General features: G+C 38.7%; 1 pseudogene across 1 annotated transcript; it reads right to left on the minus strand.

Moving 5' to 3' along the window:
- Positions 1 to 1,696: 1,696 nt before the first annotated feature.
- Positions 1,697 to 2,728, minus strand: LOC308272137 (gamma-glutamyl hydrolase-like; annotated as a pseudogene). Its single transcript has one exon. The product of its transcript is annotated as a gamma-glutamyl hydrolase-like (transcript).
- Positions 2,729 to 8,607: the final 5,879 nt, after the last annotated feature.

Here is an 8,607-nt window from a genome sequence, read left to right on the forward strand (position 1 = left end):
AATGAAGGCCTATGAACCCTTAAATAAAATTAAAGTCTATAAAGACACACCAGCATCAATAAATAAAAACTTAAGGGAAAACGAATGAGAAAGGAAGAGCATTCTTTCAACGAGATGCCAACCAACAAAAACAGAATGTAGAGATAGAAAGTCATGAATTAATGCTAAAACCATCAGGCAAAGATTTAATGAGAAACAGGATATTGAAGCAGTTTCAAAGCATCTCCCCATATATCACTTATTAATTATAAAGGGAATCACAGTAATGTTAGTGTGGGGAAACTGGCAGGCTCCACTGCGGTCAAGTGATCAAAGTTAAATTATTTTTTTTTTTCCTGATGAGATGCGCCGAGAAGGAAACAGCATTACTTTGGTGGTGTTCCTGCCAAGAAGGTAAAACCTGAATCTAATCAGACAAATGCAAATCGAGGAACACTGCAAAGTAGCTAGCTAGCTATGCTCTTTGTTTTGATGTCAAGGTCAAGAAATACAAAAAAACAGGCAAGGAACTGTTCCTAATTAAAAGAGAATAAAAATGTAAGAACTAAATGGATTTGGGTGATCCTAAAACTTTATCTTAGAAAAAAGGAAAAAAAAAGTCTATAAAGGAAATTGACGGGACAACTGATAAAATTTGAATATGGATTGTGGACTATGAATTGCATCAATATTAAGTTTTCTGATTTTGACAGTTGTGCTATTGTTATATAACAGAACTCTAGTTCTTAATAATTTATGGCCCGGCGTGGTGGCGCATGTATGTATTCCCCACGCTTGGGAGGTGGAGACAGGAGGATCACGCTGGTTCGAAGCCAGCTGAGCTGGCTTAAGAGACCCCTGTTACCAAATTTAAAAAGTATAAAATGGGCTGGGCATGGTGGTGCACGCTTGTAATCCCTGCACCTGGGAGGCGGAGACAGGAGGATTGCACAGGTTTGAAGCCAGCTGTATGTACGCTGGCTTGAGATCCTGTTTCCAAATAAAAAAGTATAAAAAATAGGTCTGGGAGTGTGTGCCCGGAGGTAGAAGGGTTTCCAGGAACCCCAGTACCACCTAGAAGAAAAAACAAAGTATAAAATGGGTCTGGGAGTGTAGCCCAGAGGTAGAAGGGCTTCCAGGAACCCCAGTACCACCACCACCAAAAATAAAAACAGAAATACACAGTTATGTATCGAACTTACTCTCAAATGGTTCATACAAAGTAATATCTCCACATAGGTAGAAAGAAAACAGATTAGACAAAATGTATTGGGTCAGTGTATCTGTGGATTCTTTGTCCTATGCTTGTAGCTTTTCTATGGGAAATATTTAAAATTATATTAAAATAAAAAGTTATAAAACTGGGATACGTACCCCTATTCATTATTATAAGTAGTTTGAAAGAGTAAAACATCACAAAACCTGTCTACTTGGTCTATATACATAGGAAAAAATTGAAAGGAAATATAACAACATATCAGTAGTTAGACCTCCGTCTAAGTTACCAGGTTATTTTATTTTAGTTTTTGGTTAAGTAGGGGGTAGTATTCCACTGTCAAATGATCAAAAGTGATACAATCAATCATATATTGAATGAAGAATCAGATCTAATAACATAGAAAAGGGATTTCTGTGGCTTTCTTATATTGTCATGAGTAACAGGTTTCTATGATGATTTGAGCTAAAGTTAGTTTATTAACACACTGAAGACTTTCAATTAAACATAACATTGCTGGGATAAAGAAATATTTCCAGTAAAAACTGGCTGGAATTGATAAATCAGGGATTCCTCCTTTTCAGATTTAGATTCAAAGTGATGATTGTTTTTTGGAGCTTCAGAAACAAAGAACTCTGCTAAGTAAAATGCAGCCTTCACAGCGTTAGGTTCATAGGAAAGGCCTAATTTCTCCTATTTGTAAGGTATTTTCTCTGGGTGCCACTGGACACCATATACTGGATACTTATTTTCTTCTACCCATGAAATGAACTCCATCTTCTTACCATTGCTATTTGTAGTTAACATTAAAAACATTCTTTTCATTCTCTGTAAAAGTCTTCATGGAGAGGCTCCATTTGTGAAAATTTGCACTAAGAGATTCTATTGCTAGCGACAGCAACAAGTCAGTAGGAAAATTCTGGAACATTCTGCTTTACCCCAGTGAAGTGGTACCTCCAGTGAAGTTCAGCGGCAGTAGTAGGTTCATAGTATTTTTTGTGTGAAAGTTAATAGTAACTCTCCACTCATCAGATAGGAAAGCTCTTTAAAGCCATGGCATGTGTTCCACACAGGAATGTAGTCTCCATCATCAAAACTCTGTATGGCCAAGTCATAAAATCTACTGGCCACGTGAGTGTAGCTTGAGCGCGGCAGATTAGCACTGCCTCCGGGAAAAAGGATTCCACTGATAGATTTGAAGGGTTTTTGTTTTTTTAATATACTTGTTATACTTGTGTGGAAGATCAATCCTCACTGGCACAACTCATGTACCTGCAAACTCTAGATACTTCAGATACTGCACATAGGATGCAGCAATATAGTATTTTCCAAGGTTTTTCATCTCCTCATTACTGCATTTTGCATTAATATTCCGATTTGGGGCTTTGTGATGCCTCGGGGTGGGGTCTGCACAGCCCGATGCTCGATGCTCTGTACCACGCAGAGGAGCAAGTGGGTCATGCACAGCAGGCTGCCCAGCCCGCTGCTGTTGAAAGGCACAGCCCAAGCAAGGGCGAGGGTGGCATCTGCCATGGCGGCGTCAGGCTGTTTTAATTATTTATTAAAATTTCTTATTTCTATTTTTTAAATGCTCTGGCTTCTTGTCACACTTGCCTTAAAACCCAGTGGCTGTCACCATGCACATCCGTGATCCCAGCAACTCAGGTGGCTAAGGCAGGAGTACCATAAGCTGGAGCCCAGCCTGGAAAACTCAGTAAGATCTTGTCTCAAAATGAAAAATAAAGTATAACTGGGGATGAAGCTCAGTGGTAGAGTGCTTGCTTAACACAGGAAAGGCCCTGAATAAAATCCCCAACAATGTAAAACAAAACAAAAAAGAAACAAATGAACAGACCAACAAACAAAAAACCTCCAAACTGTAGTGACACTAAATGTCATCCACCTCTTCAGATGAAAGTCTTTTATTTATTTATTTGTTATTGGTACTAGGATTCCTGGAAACTCTTCTACACTCTCAGATATATATATATATATATATATATATATATATATATATATATATATATATGTATATATATATATATTTTTTTTTTAAACAGGGTCTCGTAAGCCAGCAAGGCTGGCTTCGAACCAGCGCAATCCTCCTGTCTCCGCCTCCCAAGTGTGGGGATTACAAGTGTGCGCCACCATGCCCGGCAAGATGGAAGTCTTTATCACTACATTTAAAATAGCTGCTCTCCCCTACACCAACATTTTCTATCCCCTTTTTCTATTTAATGGTATTAGCTGCTTTTAATTAATATTTTGCAGACAATCAAACCTCTAATCTCAAGGAGATTAGTATGTAACTCTGTGTGTATATGTGTGTGTGTGTGTGTTCACCTGCCATATATACAACATAAAATATGTGTGCATATATATAATGGCATACGATATATCTATAATGGTATATGTAGATACATATACACGTTATATATAAATATAATTATGCCACTGTATTCTGAGCTATTAGGCAGTCTAGAAACTAGAAAATCTAGGTTATGTATTTTCATCACTATAATGAAACACCTGACACAGGTACTTATGAAGGGAAAGGGTTGATTCAGCTCACAGTCCAGGAGACTGAAAGTCCAAATAGCAGAGAGCAGGCTCAGCGAGGGCCACCTCCTGGCTGCAGGTGCAGGTGGGAGGAAGCGCGTAGTTATGTTCTGAAGTAGAACAGAGAGAATGGGAGGGACCAGGGTTGCTTGCTTCCCTGAGAACTCAAGGGGTTGCACAAGGACTAGGCCCCAGGTTCTCCTACTTTCCAATAGGGCCACACTGGGGACCAAGCCTCCAGTGCATGAGCCTTTGTGGGGATACAATTAAGTCATATCTAAGCTGGAGCACTGTGTGCAATCCCCCAAACACAGCTTGGCTGTTCTGCTTCCAGGACTGTGGTCAAGCTATTAGAACAAGTTCCTTCTTTTCTTTTTCTTTCCTTTCCTTTTCTCTTCTTTTTTATATTGGGGATTGAACCCAAGTCATGGGGCATGTTAAGCACCTGCCCTGTCAGTGAGCCGAGGCCCCCAAATTCTATTCTTCTAGTTCCCTTCTCCTTCCTCTGGGCAACTGGAGACAGCTCAAAGAATCTGGGTGGAGTTCAATTCCCACTGCATCTTCATTTCCTACCTCTATAACTTTAGGCAACTTTCAGATTATTGAGCCTCTGAGCTGTCTTTTTCCTATTGGCAATTGGGAAAATTGATAATTGTCTTTCAGGGAGATTGTGAGAATCAAGAAACTAATGCTTGTAAGGCCCTAAGCACACCTGTTTTACTCTGGATGGGGAAAAGCCGATTCTCCAGCAAACTTGGATTCATCCCTTTTTTGAGAAGTCTTCCTGAGGTCCCCAGGCAGAACTAGCTGCTCTATCCTTGGTTGTCAAGCCACTTTTTCATTTTTTTCCCTAAAAGAATATTTTCTAGGGTGAGTTGCAGTTTTCTTTTTAGAACTTTTCCCCCCCTCTGGCTAGGCTGAGAGCTTCTCCCTGAGCACAAATGTGTCACTTTCATCTCTAAATCCTCAGTGCCCGAGTCTGGCAAGAAGCAGAACTGGACAAATGATTGTAAAAAGTGGGAATTCCAGTCCTCATGACCCTTCTCTTATGACATCTCTTGATCCTCTAACTAGAAATAATTTTCCCCTCTGGTGGGAACTCACAGCGTGCTGACCACATTCTTCCCTGAATCACCGTTATTTGCAAGCTTTTTTTCTCTCTCTCTCTTTTCTTTTTGATTTACCCTCCCACTGCCTCACACAGCCCCAGTCATATGACTGCTAGAATTGCATCTTATTCATCTCCAAAGCCTGAGCAGTATCTGGCCAATGCATTCCATCATTTGTTTGAGATATCATTCTTGAGCAAGAGCAAGGGATATGACTCACACATCTAATGTACAATATTGTTCTGACCTTTTTTGTGTAGGCCTGCTCAGCAAACCACTTCCCCTTGCACAATGAGGAGGGGTGGGCTGTTCCCTTTGTTAAAACCCATCTGGGGTTATTAGAAGTCATTCACCTACCTCTAGATAAAAGGCAGTTGAAAAAAATTAATTCATGACAGAACTTCAAATTTTGGCCTCTCTATTTCACTGAGGATGTCAGGATAAAAATTTAAGTCATTATGTATGTGCAAAACATAATATAAATTCTTAGCAGGCCATGGATTAGGAGGACTGATGAAAAGATAAAGTAAAATTGGAATACAATAATAGGATTGTCATTCCCATAGAGAAAGAGTTTTAAAAAGTTGTCTCACCTTAGCAGCAACTGAATTGGACTATCACACATGGCTATTTAAGATTAATTGCTTTGGTCAGCATTACATTATATTAAAGTTACATTATGAATATAGATCAGCTGAATAGATATTTTGCCAGAGTTCAGTAGAGCCAGGGCAAATTTTTCATCTGCTCACCAAAGTTAACAGCTTTGACCATGTGCCAGTATTATGCTAGCAATGGCTGATAGGTAAATAAGACATTCCTTGCCCTTATTTTTTTTCTTTCTTGCTATTAAATACTCCCCATTGACCATATTTATTTTGGTCACCAAGCATGCAGATTGCTACAAAAAATAAGGAAAATGTTTTTAAGAACAACTCAGTGTTTTGATAGGTATTATGTAAGAACTGTATGTGATTATTCTCCAGCACAATATTAATGTGTTAAAAATCAACCATGAAATTGTATTTCTAAAGCCCTCTTGCTCTGACTTCAAAATTTCTTAATAGTCAAGTCCAGTGGATCTCATTTGATTATCAGTTTTTAAAATTAAGCTTGTTTGCACCATTAAGCAAAGAAATGGCATTTTGACTACTCTTGGGATATAAATACGCCCCTCTGTGTGATGTTTCATTGAGGTTTTTAACATCCATATTTTCTCCTCAATATCATGGGACATTAGAAGTAGGAGAGAATTTTGTTATCTTTGTAATCCAGTCTGGTCAAACATTTCCACTCTTTTTTATAAACTTTTAAAATGCTTCCTCTCTGTAGATTGGAGGTCCTGAAAGACTTGCCTACCAAATAAAGTATAATTAACCATTAATTACTAGCATTTCATTTTCTCTTTTTCATTAAATACATACTACTAATCAATTGGAGCTTCCAATTAGTAGGAGGTAATTAGAATTAGCAGTAGGTAGTATGGCTATTGATTCAAGAGCCAGATTACTTGAAGTTGAATCTTCCCTCAAATCACTAACCAGCTCTACAGCTTGGACAAATCCCTTAACTCTTTGTTCCTTAGTTCCCTTGTCTGTAGATTAGTGATGCCTCAGAGAGTTGTCAGGATTCCTGCATTATCACAGCTCAAACAAGGATACCCTTTATGATCAGGTCAAACCTAATGTAGGATGAATGCATATTTCCAAATCATTTCCAATAGTTTAGCTTGTGAACACTCACTACGACTACCTCACAAGACTCCAATAGTCCCAGATTGGGAGTTATCATTTGAGAACAAACTTCTCTTTTAAAGACAAGGAACTTAAAATCCAGAGAAGTGATTTGTCCGAGGACACTCAGTTAGTCAGGGCCAGAACCAGCACTAGACCCTGGAATTCCCAGATTGTAGGATCATGCAGATATTAGACTAGTTAGAAGTCTGTCCCTAAAGTTCACAAATGTACCTGGATTATGGATTACAAAACAGAAAGAATAAGGATACCAGAGATACAAACTTGCTGAGCACGGTGACACATGCCTATGATCCCAACAATCTAGGAGAATGAGGCAGGAGAATCACAAGTTCAAGCCCAGCCTGGGCAACTTAACAAGACCCTATCAGAAAATAAAAAGAGCTGGGATGTAGCTCATGGTAGAACACCTAGGAGTTCAATTTTAGTGCTGGGGTGAGGGGAAAATCAACTCATTGTCATGGATTCTGGGCATGTTGAAAGAACTCCAGTATTGACATTCTATTTCATTTGGAATAACAGAAGACTCTTGATATCTGTACAGAAGGTGTCTCCAGAATTTGGAAATTCCAAATCATCAAATATCACTGTAAGATAAGACTTCCTCCAGAAAATGCATTTATGAATAAATGAGAAATGAAAGTAATACCCTATGACCCTTAGTAAGTCTCTAAGTCTTAGACTAAAGTAATAAGACTTTTAAAATAAATTCTGCCACAGAAATAAAACCACAATATACTATAACATCATTACTGAAATAAAGTGAACCGTGAGCTTATCTGAATGTAAAAATTGATGATGATGGTTGCTGACATCTGCGGCCCAGTGCTGCACCCAGGGATGGAGGCAGCGCTGGGGTGGAGACAGCCAGGCCCTGCCCAGAGCTCCTGCAGTGACTCGAGACAGAGCCCCCAGCAAACTCACAGTGTGCTAAGTGACTTCGTTTCCTAGACCTGTCTCAACCAATTACGAAGTACCACGCGTCAGATCAGGGATCTACTGGAAAGCTTCTGAACAGTGAAAAATTGAGAGTGATACATCCCCCAAATGCCAAAAGTATATTGCACTCAGTGCTGAGAAGGACTTGCTAATACTCATCGATATTGCTGGCGGGACTGTAAATTTTTACAAACTATGGGGAAGGCAACATAATACTGTATTACTATAAATCTTATAACTATTCATTCCCTTTGACCAATTTTTACATTTAGGTAAGCTCATGGTTCACTTTGTTAGTTCATTCATTCATTCATTCATTCATTCCAATTCTAGAAATCTATTTTAGGGGAACAATGAGGACACTTGGACAAAAACTGTCTAGCATCACTGCACAAAAGCAAAATATAGAAAGCAATCTCAATGGTCATCAATAGAAAAGTGATGAAGATTATTAGATGTTTATACAGTAGAACACTAAACAGACATTAGAAACAATATTGTAGAAAAAAGTTAATTGTTGTGAGAAGATACTTTGGATCCAATATTGACTAAAAAATCAGAATAGTGCAGAATCTGTATATCTGCACTATTAACACATTTGTAAGAAAAATAGTATGTCCTCAAATAGAAAGAAGACAGAAAGGAAATAAACCAAAATGTAAACAGTGGTATGTTTTAAAAGTGGAATTAAAAAGGATGCTTATTTCTCGGTATGTTGTACAGTTTCTCCACCATGTAATACATTTTTTCATTCAGGTAAGCTCATGGTTCACTTTATTTGTTTGTTTATTTCTTTATTCATTCCTTCATTCCAATTCTAGAAATCTATTTTAGATACTTTTTATTTTTGGTGGTACTTGGGGTAGAACCCAGGGGCTTTTCTACCTCCAGGCTATACTCCCAGCCCTATTTTATATTTTATTTGGAAACAGGGTCTTACTAAGTTACTGAGAGCCTCACTAAGTAGCTGAGGCTGGCTTCGAACCCGTGCGATCCTCCTGTCTCGGCCTCCCAAGCATGGGGATTACAAGCGTGCACCAACACCCCACCA

The sequence above is a fragment of the Muscardinus avellanarius genome (assembly GCF_963383645.1).
Source record: "Muscardinus avellanarius genome assembly, chromosome: 13".
In the NCBI taxonomy this organism is placed as follows: domain Eukaryota; kingdom Metazoa; phylum Chordata; class Mammalia; order Rodentia; family Gliridae; genus Muscardinus; species Muscardinus avellanarius.